This window comes from Hyla sarda, chromosome 7, assembly GCF_029499605.1.
Source record: "Hyla sarda isolate aHylSar1 chromosome 7, aHylSar1.hap1, whole genome shotgun sequence".
NCBI classification, from domain to species: domain Eukaryota; kingdom Metazoa; phylum Chordata; class Amphibia; order Anura; family Hylidae; genus Hyla; species Hyla sarda.
In genome coordinates, this window is record NC_079195.1 from 173,577,473 (window position 1) to 173,591,885 (window position 14,413).

At 41.2% G+C, this 14,413-nt stretch overlaps 1 protein-coding gene and 1 long non-coding RNA gene across 30 annotated transcripts in view; one reads left to right on the forward strand and one right to left on the reverse strand.

Moving 5' to 3' along the window:
• KCNMA1 (potassium calcium-activated channel subfamily M alpha 1) overlaps nt 1–14,413 on the reverse strand; it is a 550,733-nt gene that overhangs the window by 416,904 nt on the left and 119,416 nt on the right. The window lies entirely within an intron of this gene.
• The window catches only part of LOC130282736 (uncharacterized), a 70,394-nt gene continuing 60,486 nt past the window's right edge, over nt 4,506–14,413 (forward strand). Inside the window, exon 1 of the long non-coding RNA XR_008846510.1 lies at nt 4,506–4,564. This is a non-coding gene — a long non-coding RNA (uncharacterized LOC130282736). The remainder of the gene's footprint in view (nt 4,565–14,413) is intronic.

Genomic DNA, 14,413 nt, shown 5'->3' on the forward strand with positions numbered 1-14,413 from the left:
AGCAATATGACACACAGCTTTGCACTGAGCAGCTGGTCATCAGCTCCTGTTGGCACCCTACAGGGACCATACACAGCAAGGGAGCAAAGATGGGTACATTTATGACAAAATGGCAAAATCTGTTAAGATGGGGATATTTTACAGGTGTATTATTGATAAAAGAAATGAAAACTGTATAATAAGAAAACTGTGGAAACTACCTACGGAATAGAGATAGGGTTGGCCCTGACTATTTGAATGTCTACTTTTAGTGTGGCCAGGCAGTGCCAAAAACAAGTTGAATTATTTTCTGCAGGGAGATATAGTATAACCATTCAAAAGAGGGAGACCACATCTGGAATACTGTGTTCACTTTTCACACCCAAATTTCACACACACACACATACTTTGTTATAAAATTTGGAATATAATTCTGGTGCACATGACTTTCCCCCAATGTGTACAATAAAAAATGTCAGCATTTTCAGTGATTATCCAAAAACTATTTTCTGACTCCCTAATAAACAAAAGAAGCACGAATAAAGGATTTCCCAGTTCTGAATGTTTCATATTATTTCATATAAATTGTGATGATATAAGGGAATACATAGGTCTAAGGCTGCTGTCACAAACTGCAGTTTTTCTTGGAAAACTGCACTTCAGCTTTTGAGGCAAAATTAAGAGTGGAATCAAAAGGTATGGGAAATATAAGAGGAAGGACTTACCCGTATTTTTCCCCGTATAAGACGCACTTTTTTCCCCCCAAAACTGGGGGGGAAAAGTTGGTGCGTCTTATACGGCGAATACACACCTATCGCGGCGGTCCCTGTGGCCATCAACGGCCGGGACCCGCAGGTAATACAGGACATCACCGATCGCAGTGATGCCATGTATCAACCCTTCAGACGCGGCGATCAAAGCTGACCGCCACGTCTGAAGGGAAAGTGACACTAACCCGGCTGCTCAGTCGGGCTGTTCGGGACCGCAACGGTAAAATCGCGAACAGCTTACAGGACACCGGGAGGGACCTTACCTGCCTCCTCGGTGTCTGCTCCGTGCCAGGATCCCCTGCATGGCCGGCGCTCTCCTTCAACGTCATCACGTCGTCGCGCACGCCGTCCTGTCATCCAATAGGAGCGGTGTGCGTAGCGACATGATGACGGCGACGGAAAGCGTGGATCCCGGGAAGAAGACGTCCGGAGCGTCGGGGACACCAAGGGGACGCGGCAACAGCGATGGAGGGACATCCAGAGCAACGGTGATGGGTCCGGAGCGGCGGGGACACGTGAGTACTATCTCCTATCCAGTGGTCTTAAACCTGCGGACCTCCAGATGTTGCAAAACTACAAATCCCAGCATGCCCGGACAGCCGTTGGCTGTCCGGGAATGCTGGGAGTTGTAGTTTTGCAACATCTAGAGGTCCGCAGGTTGAAGATCACTGTTGGGTTGTTCAGAATCTTTTTTTTCTAGATTTTGCACCTTTAAAATTGGGTGCGTCTTATACGCCGGTGCGTCCTATAGGGCGAAAAATACAGTATACTTCAATTTCCTGATGGGTCTACTTCAGTGGCTATTTTACCATAAAAAATTGTAGTATGTGACGGCAGCCTTATAGAGCCGTAGTGAAATAAACAATGGAAAACAAACTCAGAGCCTCAAAACTGTAGGCAAAATCCATTATGTTAAATTACCTTGTGTTTGTTTTCTTTCAATATCTTTACTCTTCATAATAACTGAGGAAAGAACAATAGCTTTACCTAGACAAGAAGTGCTGCTAAAAGATGCATTTCACACAGGAATTACCATTTTATTATTTTAATGGCAGAGCAGGATTTTGCACGATGGCAGTTATAGCTGCATTAACATATAAGATTTCCTTGGGTTTTAGACAAGAAGAACATTAAGGATCCAGCAGGAAATAAAAGTTGGTGTAAAGTAAATTTTGGAATTTGATTGCCTTTTAACAGAAGACAGTTTTAGGCCTCGCATACAGCATTGCCCTGTGCATGACTGTCAGATATAAAGCACCTCAGCGTCGGGCACATGCCCTGTTAATAAAAGTGGTGCATAATACACTAGAAAAGTATTAAAAGGGTTATCCAGGAAAAAATTTATTTTTTATATATCAACTGGCTCCAGAAAGTAAAACAGATTTGTAAATTACTTCTATTAAAAAATCTTAATCCTTTCAGTACTTATGAGCTTCTGAAGTTAAAAAGGTATTCCAGGAAAAAACTTTTTTTTTTATATATATATATCAACTGGTTCCAGAAAGTTAAACAGATTTGTAAATTACTTCTATTAGAAAATCTTAATCCTTTCAGTTCTTATGAGCTTCTGAAGTTAAGGTTGTTCTTTTCTGTCTAAGTAATCTCTGATGACACTTGTCTCGGGAAACGCCCAGTGTAGAAGCAAATTCCCATAGCAATCCTCTTCTAAACTGGGCGGTTCCCGAGACACGTGTCATCAAAGATTACTTAGAAATAAAAGAACAACCTAAACTTCAGAAGCTCATAAGTACTGAAAGGATTAAGATTTTTTAATGGAAGTAATTTACAAATCTCTTTAACTTTCTGGAGCCAGTTGATATATAAAAAAAAGTTTTTTCCTGGATAACCCCTTTAAGGTTGTTCTTTTCTGTCTAAGTGCTCTCTGATGACACGTGTCTCGGGAACTGCCCAATTTAGAAGCAAATCCCCATAGCAAACCTCTTCTAAACTGGGCGGTTCCCGAGACACGTGTCATCAGAGAGCACTTAGACAGAAAAGAACAACCTTAACTTCAGAAGCTCATAAGTACTGAAAGGATTAAGATTTTTTAATGGAAGTAATTTTCAAATCTGTTTAACTTTCTGGAGCCAGTTGATATATATAAAAAAAAGTTATTTCCTGGAATACCCCTTTAATGAATTTGCCTGACTGTCTAGAAGAAAGAAAACAGGTAAGGAGAGCAGAGAAGGACTGTGCTGCAGTGTCCTGGAAATCTGTGGTTGGCGAGTGATCAATATGGGTTGGCAGTAGCTCTCTGGGATGCTGGGAGAGACATGTCCCAGTTCAAAGCACAGAGACTATTTCTGGATCTTGTGACAATAAAATCCAATTAGCAGTAAATTAGAATTGTGAGCCGGTCAGGGGCGTCCTTCTTTCAAGGCTCCTTGAAGATCTGAATAATGACTGTGCTATTTCTGCTTGCAAAGGTGAAGAGAAGCGTCTGCTACACCTGCACTGGGTAAAACACCCGGCACATCATGTTCACATATCTAAATTTAACCAGGTGGATCTATATTAAGACTAACAACTGCCCTTTAGTTGGAGATCACCCCTACTACATATAGGCTAAAAGAATATGTATATTATTAGAAATAGCTCATCTATTATACCCACTATAGTCAACAAAGAATTCTTTCTAAATGTCTAAAACCAGATTGAAAACTTGAAAAGTAATCCCTGTATTGCAGACTACTTATGTTGCAAAGGCAGTTTGTGTTCCCCTTCAATGTGGACATATCAATAAATAAAAACATGCATCAAAATGTAAAAGTCTCTAAGGCTGGGTTCACATCACGTTTTCTTCCATACGGGAGTGCATACAGCAGGGGGGAGCTGAAACCTTGCGCCGTATGCACTTTTACAACCGGGCCTAAAACCGTGGTTGACCACAGTTTTAGGTCCGGGGGAAAAAACGCATACGGCGCAAAAATGAGCTGACCGGACCGAACGTTTCACTCCGGCCGGCTCATTGAAATGAATTACATACGGGAGCGCATACGAAAGACATACGAGAGCGCGAGGTTTCACCTCCCCCTCCCGTATGCACTCCCGTATGGGAGAAAACGTGATGTGAACCCAGCCTAAGAGAAGCCCCATCAGTCTATTATTTGATTCCATCCAGAGGCCATCCATGATGTCACAGGTGCATCAAAAGAGCTTAAAGGGGTACTCCACTGAAAAACATTTTTTTCTAAATCAACTGGTGTTAAACAGATTTGTAAACAGGGTAAATGACTTCTATTTAAAAATCACAGGAAGTTCTTTTCTTTTTGAATTTCCTTTCTGTTTGACCACAAGTGTTCTCTGCTTACACCTTTGTCCATTTTAGGAACTGTCCAGAGTAGAAGGAAATCCCCATAGCAAACCTCTCCTGCTCTGGACAGTTCCTGATATGGACAGAGGTGTCAGCAGAGAGCACTGTGGTCAGACAGAAAGGATATTCAAAAAGAAAAGAACTTTCCGTGGATCATCCAGTGCCTGATAAGAACTGAAAGGATTAAGATTTTTTAATAGAAGTAATTTACAAATCTAATTTAACTTTCTGGCACCAATTGATTAAAAAAAAAAAGTTTTCCAGTGGAGTACCCTTTAATTCGATAATGATAACAGTTTCTACTCACTGGGGGAAATATATGAAAACCAGTCCAGAGGAAAGTTGCCCAGTTGCCCATAGCAACCAATCAGCTTGCTTCTTTCATTTTTAACAAGGCCTCTGCAAAATGAAAGAAGTAATCTGATTGGTTGCTATGGGCAACTCAGCAACTTTTCCTTTGCGCAGGTTTTGATAAATTTCCCCCACTGAGAGCAAGTAGATGGTAAGAAACTACAACACAAGGGAACACAATGGAAGTATTATTATGGTAACAACAAAAGACACATATATGCACTCACCACTCACCAGGCGGTTGCCTCTGGGCGCTCCGCAGAAGCGTCTGCATGGACCCCGTGATCCCGGACTCCTAAACGTTTAGACGCCTGCTGAGCAGTGAGTGCATATATGCGTCTTTTGTTGTTGGATTACAGATACTTCATCTTAGTATATGCACCCTGCAGGTGTCATTTGTGTTGGACCATATGGACTACTGATGCGCCGCAAGGAATTATGGGGGAAATTTATGAAATCCTGTGCAGAGGATAAGTTGCCCAGTTGCCAATGGCAACAATCAGATTTCTTCTTTCTTTCATTTTTAACAAGGCCTCTGCACAATGAAAGAAGCGATCTGATTGGTTGCTATGGGCAACTGGGCAATTTTTCCTCTGCACAAGTTTTGATAAATCTCCCCTTATGTATCTAGAGGGAAATTTGTTTACTACTATATAGAGCAGTGGTCTTCAACCTGCGGACCTCCAGATGTTGTAAAACTACAACTCCCAGTATGCCCGGACAGCCACATGCTGGGAGTTGTAGTTTTGCAACATCTGGAGGTCCGTAGGTTGGAGACCACTGATATAGAGTGTGCTCTCCCATTCCTTTTCTAGTTGGGGATTATTATGGTTCAGCATTTTATCTGTCGGTCTAAATAAAAAATTTGTTGGTGTAAGATACTGCAAATTCAAAAAAAGGGTACTCCAGAGGATAGGGGATAAGATGCCTGATCGCGAGGGTCCCGCCGCTAGGGACCCCCATGATCTTCCACACCGCACCCCGTTAGAATCAGTCCCTGGAGCGCGTTCACTCCGGGTCTGATTACTGGCGACCACGGGGACGGAGCATAGTTACGTCACTGCTCCGCCCCTGTGTGACGTCACGCTTTGCCCCCTCAATACAAGTCTATGGTAAGGGGCGTGACAGCTGTGATGTCACACAGGGGCGGAGCCATGACATCACTATGCTCCGTCCTCGTGGTCGAGACGGACTCAGCCTGAGGACCTCCAGCGGTTCCGGAAGCCGCTAAAGGTGGGTGCTGCATGGTAGATCCCGGGGGTCCCCAGCGGCGGGACCCCTGCAATCTGACATCATATCCCCTATCCTTTGGATAGGGGATAAGATGTCTAGGGGGGGACTACCTAGTTTTAACTGCAGTATAGAACAGAAGAATATTTAGGAAGGAAAAGTTTGGATTTTTTTTGTTCTCTATTATGTATGCTTAGCATTTCTATAAGTGTCATATACTGTTAGGGGAAAGCCCGTAGGGTTTACCTGAGTAACATCTGGAAAATTAACATTATTAATAACGCTATTAATCATTGAAAGATACATTAAAAAAATGTAACAGGTCAAACCAGATCCCAAATGAAAGCAACTGCTACTGAAAGCTTTTCTATAAAACATGTGAAGTGTTACACCATCCTACACGTTCTCTCTGATCTGCTAATGATCTCACACTAACATCTTCTATAATCCGAACTTCTCACTCCCGTCTCCAAGACTTCACTCGTGCTGCACTGGTTCTCTGGAATGCTATCCCTCAATCCCTCAGACTCAACAACAACATCCATAGTTTCAAACGTGGCCTAAAAACACATCTCTTCAGACAGGCCTATAACAGTCTCTAATTGGCCCCAACATATCCCCAACATATCCCCAACATATCCTCAACATATCCCCAACATATCCCCAACATATCCTCAACATATCCCCAACATATCCCCAACATATCCTCAACATATCCCCAACATATCCTCAACATATCCTCAACATATCCCCAACATATCCTCAACATATCCTCAACATATCCCCAACATATCCCCAACATATCCTCAACATATCCCCAACATATCCTCAACATATCCCCAACATATCCCCAACATATGCTCAACATATCCTCAACATATCCTCAACATATCCTCAACATATCCTCAACATATCCCCAGCATATCCCCAACATATCCCCAACATATGCTCAACATATCCTCAACATATCCTCAACATATCCTCAACATATCCTCAACATATCCCCAGCATATCCCCAACATATCCCCAACATATCCCCAACATATCCCCAACATATCCCCAACATATCCTCAACATATTCCCAACATATCCCCAACATATCCCCAACATATCCTCAACATATCCCCAACATATCCCCAACATATCCTCAACATATCCTCAACATATCCCCAACATATCCTCAACATATCCCCAGCATATCCCCAACATATCCCCAACATATCCCCAACATATCCCCAACATATCCCCAACATATCCCCAACATATCCTCAACATATTCCCAACATATCCCCAACATATCCCCAACATATCCTCAACATATCCCCAACATATCCCCAACATATCCCCAACATATCCTCAACATATCCTCAACATATCCCCAACATATCCCCACACCTCTTGTTTGAATAGTTATTGTGTAATTTTATGTCTGATACTTGTCATTGTTTGTACCCTATAATTGTAAGCGCTGCGGAATCTGTAGGCGCTATATAAATAAATAAATAAATAAATAAGCGTTTACGAGCCGGCAGTCTGGCCATGGTGGAAGAACAGTAGTCATGTAATGATTTATTTACTACATACAGTGTATAGGATTGCAGGACTTCCAGTGGTAACCCTTATCACCTCACATTGTCACTTCTACATGTAGAAGTGCTTTCTCAGCTGGGACTTGTCTTCCTGAGTCTTAGCCAGGCTGGAAGATAAGTCTGGAGAGGTCTGTCATCAGTATAGTGATGGAAGGGCAAGCAGCTGCCTCACAGATACAAAGAGCCATTTTCCAAAGCCAAATACAGTTCAAGGGATTCCCTGATGCAGCAGGAACCTAGTCTCACATCTTTTGCTTCTAGATATTTTTAGCATCACGCCATCCATGCTTTGTTTTTTCTTCCCACCATAAGGAACAAGTCAAGGAGGAAATCACATTTTATGAATCCATTTTTTTTTCTGCCTAGCGTACACTATCTTAGAGAAAGAATTTAGATTTTAAGGACAGACACCAATACAGTGGTCCCTCAAGTTACAATATTAATTGGTTCCAGGACGGCCATTGTATGTTGAAACCATTGTATGTAGAGATGAGGGAACTTACAGTAAATTCGATTCGTCACAAACTTCTCAGCTCGGCAGTTGCTGACTTTTCCTGCATAAATTAGTTCAGCTTTCCGGTGCTCCGGTGGGCCGGAAAAGGTGGATACAGTCCTAGGAAAGAGTCTCCTAGGACTGTATCCACCTTTTCCAGCCCACGGGAGCACCGGAAAGCTGAACTAATTTATGCAGGAAAAGACATCAACTGCCGAGCTGAGAAGTTCGTGACGAATCGGATTTACTGTAAGTTCGCTCATCTCTAATTGTATGTTGAGACCATAACTCTATGGAAACCTGGTAATTGGTTCTGAAGCCACCAAAATGTCATCCAAAAATAGGAAAAGGTGAGGATTAAAGAAAAATAAGTAGATAACTAATATAGATATAGCAAATCCTTACATATAAAAGTAAGAAAGATCTGCTGGGAGCTGTAATCACTGTCTATTTCAGTGTTTCCCAACCAGGGTGCCTCCAGCTGTTGCAAAACTACAACTCCCAGCATGCCCGGACAGCCAACAGCTGGAGGCAACTTCTTTGGAAAACACTGGTCTATGTAGAGAACAGAAGTTTCTTCAGGGTCCTGTACAGAACACGCAATGTCCTAAAAAAAAAAGGAAAATGGAGCCGTCCTCACCTGATGCCCAAAGGAGAAGCTAACCCTGGCACAGGTAAAGAGTTCAGAACATGTAATACCTCCCTGTACTGTAGGGGGCGCTACCAGACACCAGTCAGTGCATGCACTTTAGGAAAACACAGGTTTTACCAGTGAAATATCCATTCTGATTGGTCGGTTCTTCCAGCCATTGACACGTTGCGCAGATTCCATAGCATTGTATGTTGAGTCTGGTTTCAAGTTACAATGGTCCAGAAAAGACCATTGTAAGTTGAAACTATTGTATGTTAAGGCCATTGTAAGTTGAGGGATCACTGTAATTATTTCAGCTACAACTTTGGAAATGTTTTTTTTATTTGTTTATTTTTTATTGCCTTTAACCCTCCCAGAATCTTCCAGTGTGGAGAAATAGGTTCTCCACAACTGTAAAGAGAAACTGCGAGTCACATTCTAATGTGATGACATTGTTAGCGCTGTCAGGGCAAGGAAACACATGGTACCTTTCATATATGTCAGTGCTTCCTTAATGTAGAATCAAGCTTTTATTTTCTGAGGCCAAGAGTCAAAGAAGAGTTCTCAAGCCCCCGAAGTGCTGAGAACTGGAAGGTCTCCTTGCTTCCCTCCCATTCCTATCCCTTGCTTGATTGTCAGTCAGCTAGAAGCCGAGCCCTGTTTTCAAAGTTTTCCAGCACTCAGCACTTTGACACTTGGCACCAGAGAATAAAACATTTTTCTACAGTAAGGAAGCACAGACAGATATATGAAAGCTCCTATGTGTCTTCTTGCCCAAACAGCTTGGAACATGATACCGGATAGGTTATACATTTTTGATTGGTGAGGTCTGACCTCAGGGACCTCTGCTTATCAGACAATGAGGGGCCCACAGGACCACCAGATACCCTTCATTGTTTATATAGATTCACTAGCCTTACATGTCTCCACCTATTTACCTTTTATGAGGTAAATATTAGTGCTCGCGAATATTCACAATGCAAATTTTATTCGCGAATATCGCAGCTTGTGTGGTGTAAAGAAGGCTCTAATACTACTGTGTGAGACTGGTGCTCGAATTTTTGCATATGCTAATTTTTGCATACGCAAATTTTCGTATTTACGAATTTTTGATTATGCAAATTTTCGCATATGCTAATTTTCGCATACGCTAATTTTCACATACGCGAATTTTCGCATATGCGAAAATAAAACGCAAATATTACAAATATGCGAATTTAGCGAATATATGACGAATATTCGTCCATATATTCGCGGAATATCGCAAATTAGAATATGGCCTATGCCGCTCAACACTAGTAAATATTAATAAGTGCTTTGTACTCAATGCTTTATGGAATTTAGGTATGCAAATACATACAGTTTCAGGAAGGCTATTGCAAATTGGCTAACAAATACCTTTATAGAATATTTATCCAAGGAAAACGTGCTACTCAAATGGTTAATAATATTGTTGCTCTGAAGGATTCCTCCAATTCTGCAGAAGGACAGATATTGTGATGCAACGGTCAAAAATCCATTGACCTTATTGTGTCCCTCCACATTAAAATCATGCAGTAGAAGACTAAGATTTTATTTCTAAGACCTCTGTACGCCATATTGATAAATATAGCACAGAAACGTTAACAGAAAATATAAAGGTAATAAAAAAAATAAAAAAAATACCAATAAGTGAATGGGAATAATTGGGAATAATTCTTGTAATACTACAGTAAACAGAGACATAACATGGCGCTTCTAAGCCGCAAAGCAAATTCTGTAGCAGGGGCTCTCAACCCGTCATGTGCCATACTTACGTCTTTTTATGTGACATAAAGGCCATTGGACAGGCTCCACCAGGGCCAATGTGCAACTGCTACCCCTGCACCCAATATAGCTAGGCCCCTCAAAAAACATTTCTACATGGGAATGGAGACCAGACAGGCAATAACAATATGAAAGCCATTCTCATTGACTGCTATGGGTTTATTTTTATTTTTTTGTATCTATAGTGGCAAATCACACACTGGGGCAAAGAAGGGCAAATCTTATTTCCACCCTACATAAAAGACTTGGAAGACAAGGAATAAGTAAATAAAAATGATGTCTGACATTTTATTGCATTGGTTGTTGTATACTGTAGTGTTTGGCATGCACTGTCTAAGTACCTTGTGTACCAAATTGCTGAACAGCAGGGATGGTGATTTCCCTGGAAGAAGCTGCCAGCAACATAGTATTGCCAGGAACAGCCTGACATTGAAGTGTAATGGTGCTGGTGCTCAGAACCACAGTTCTGGTAGGTGATATCTAGAGGAAGGTTATTAGAGGGCATCAGGGACCCAAAGTTAGAGAAATGCCAACACAGAATGGCACAGCAAGGCTAAAGTTTTGGCACAGAGGAGCAGTTCCTGACCGGGCTGAGGAAAGTGTCCTGTGTAGTGTTGGGCTATGTGAAACCTTCAGTATGGGGAGAGGCCAGATATAAAGGATTCTGCGGATTGTATTGGAAAGTCGGAAAAATGTATAGTATCAATAGTCCGGTGGAAAGGCAGAGTAAAGTCTGTATAAGGCTATATGAACCCTTGAGGCCTAAAATGTGTGTAGAAGCCTGTAGATCATAGGAGATTGGCTGCCCTGTCACATGTAATGGGAAGCACGGGTGGGAGCCACTAGGACTAAGACGAGGGGTAGGGACACAGAGGACATATAACATATATAGTAAAATTATAACAGATATGCCATGTAAAATGTTTCGCTGTTATACCGTCCTTTACGTTAACAATCCAGGGGAAGATATATATAGCTCAAGTTAGGCTGCACAGAGACAGGAATAAGTATGTAATACATATGTGTTATAAAAGAGATTAAATCATCAGTTCAATCCCATTTTTAGAACAGTATAAATACCATGACAGAGCTGTCGGTAGAAAATGATAACCACTCTGCAGGCCCAGACAAGTAACAATGTAATAACAATGTAGTGACAGTAATACAATATCAAAATATTGGTATATAAAATACACTATTATTTAAGAACAGTTTTTAACAGTGTTTGAACCCAAAACTTTAGGCTGGAATGTTTGTAAAATGTTTAAACATCTCAAGCTAAAGTACCAATATAAGGCTACTTTGTGACTGGCATAATATACGGTATGTGAATTTCTGTGCCTGTTTTGTGACTGAATGTCCTTGTCCAATCATGAGTCTAAAGACCTTAAATAACAGCATCATAGGGATCTGTGAAGTTGTTAATACAGGTCATAAGACTCATGTTCACACTGGGACTTTCAGCTGTAATACGGTGCTTGTGTAAAACTAGCCTAGTGACAAGAGAAGTTAAGCAACACTGATGTTGAAAGGTCTGAGAGCAGATCAAGCACAGTATTATACTGGTGTGAAAGCAACACCCCGTTTATTCCATCAGCCTTTTACTGGCTGTTCACCCAGAAAGAACACCGGGTGATCAGGAGATGGAAACTGTCTACTAGATGGACAAGTTATTTGTGATCTGTCTGTAAGTACAGAACACACAGAACACACAGTCAATCACAGAACACATAGACAAAAAGAACAGTGTAAAAAATAGGGCAAAGATGAATAAATAACAAGGCTATACTACATGGAAAGGGAAACAATATAAAGAAATATTCTTCAAGAACCTGGGCATGATTTCCACACTTAGGGGATTAGATGGGTTAAAAGATGTGGGGAGGAGATGGATGAGATGGGATGAGACGAGACAATGTAGAGTATATATACCTATCTATCATTAAAGGGGTAGTCTGCTTTTAAAAACACATTCAAATGCCCTAAGAGGTTTCCTACCAGAACCATCATCTACAAGAGTGTCTTTAATTCTGGAGGACCCAGTAAGTCCCTGGGACATGGAGAGCTCACTGATTCAAATAAAACTCATCTAATACCTCATTTTTCTTTCAATGGTGTTACAGGTGGAACTGAATACTTTTTGTTAGATTTCTCCAGAGAAAACAACTCTTAACCTGGGATTCAAGCAGAAAAATAATCCTTATTATTTGGGAACAACATGAGATTGTCTAAAACAGACAACTCTATTAGCAAGGATGTTTTACCAAGGACAACCAGGGAAATTGCTATGATATAGGCCCTTGGCTAAGTATATATACATTAGAGGGCTTATTTTTATTTTGGCATTCGGACAGGGCTGGCGCAATAAAAATAATACACCTTTACTTACCTTACCCGGCTAACCTGATGCCACTGGAATCGGTTTCCAGCCCCCTGGCCTCGGTATTCTTACGTTTTTTGGGGACCAACATGTTACACTGTGCTTAACTAATTGACAGTGTACACATCTATAACGAGCAACTCACTCTATCAAATAGATGTTTATAAAATTGAGGAAGGAATACATATAGGTACTTTTCTTGCACAGGTGCCTATGTTGTCTATGAACACCCCTGCATTCTTTATATAAACAGGTTTGCTTAAAGTGCAACTTTTGGCATGTCACAGAGCAATGTCAGAAGTTTTGATATGTCGGGGTCTCAGTGCTGAGATTCCCATTGATCATTCTATGAGGCCCAGAGAAGCCCACAGTAGTGCGCTTCACCCTCTGGCTATTAGCTATCTCCATCCAGTTTCACAGGATTCCCCATAGACTTATATAGGGGCCAAAGGAAGGAGATTGCTGAGAGCAGGGGAGAGAAGCATTCTACTGTGCGTTTCTCCCAGCTTGTTCTAATGAGCTGCAGAGGTGAAAATTTTTGACATGTCTGAGACATGAGTGTTATTGATTCACTGTGTGTTGTGATGGTAATATGTTTTTCCTGTTGTGACATTGTTATTTGTCCCATGTATACTGGTATTGATACAGTATGGTGGTAATATATATGATAATATGTGCTCCTTGAATACTGGTATTATTTGGTGTCTATATATATATATATATATATATATATATATATATATATAGATAATATGTATATTACATTGTATTTACATTGTATTTATCTTAGCTTCAGGCTAATACCTCTAAATGCCAGACTGCATTTTTCTGTGTAACTCAACCCAAGGCCTTATAAACATGGACAAGGAGTCTTAAACCATAGCCAACACAAAATTCCAATAGAGGTATACAGCCCATAGATTTGATTGACTAACACATTTTTACTCATAGCATGTACAGTATAACTTTATCCAAAAAGTGGCCCGAGGCCCATGAGATTCTATTTATGCCCCTGAATGAGCACATGCTGCAGGTAAAATGGATCTCCTTTAAAGATAGCAATAAAATCCCTTTTTATTGCTTTACACACTTTGGCAGCGATATGGTTACTCTACCTGACCTTTCCTGGAGCTGCCCTTGGCTTCAGTCCAGAGATGTTTGGGAAGACAATGTAACAGCTGAGGGAAAATCCTTGTTTGTTCAATGTGTGAGGGACAAAGGCAAAACCTCCAGCCAAGCGGAGAAAGACAGGAGAGGGCTGTGGCATGCATAAGGAGAAGGCAACACACAAGGAAGAAGAGTATATTATGTCAAGTGTGAGCATGACGATACAAATGCATAAACAAAAAATACAAGGACAAGAGTCAAAGCCCAGAGAAAGCCATGGATAAAAAATCCAGCTGTTCTCTTGGTAATTCATTACATAGTAGCGTCAAATAACCAATTTCCCCTTCTCATCTGGACACTGTGATTTACAGGAATATTACACTGCAGTGAACTGAATGGGAAATATGCTGCATAAACAATTTCAGGACGTTACATTTTCCAGCCCTAACCATTGCTGGGTTGTCATTTTTTTTTTTGCAATATTTCTTGAATTGAGTTAATTTAAGAAAGCATGTGTGGTAGCGGGGTGTGATGAGGGCAGATGTTGTTACCCTAGGGGCAGATGGCATTAACCCCTTGAATTCGTGATGCCAGGGTGTGGTTTAGTCTAAAACCACCCGAAGGTATACTGCTGGATCCTGGGCTAGGCAAAGGGGCAATAAAGACTCCGACACCAAGTTACGGACAATTGTAGCTTTACTGAGGGTAGACAGTTGGTAAAGTCTATACAGTTCAGCCAGGGCCCAAGGAGGTGACCAGTGACA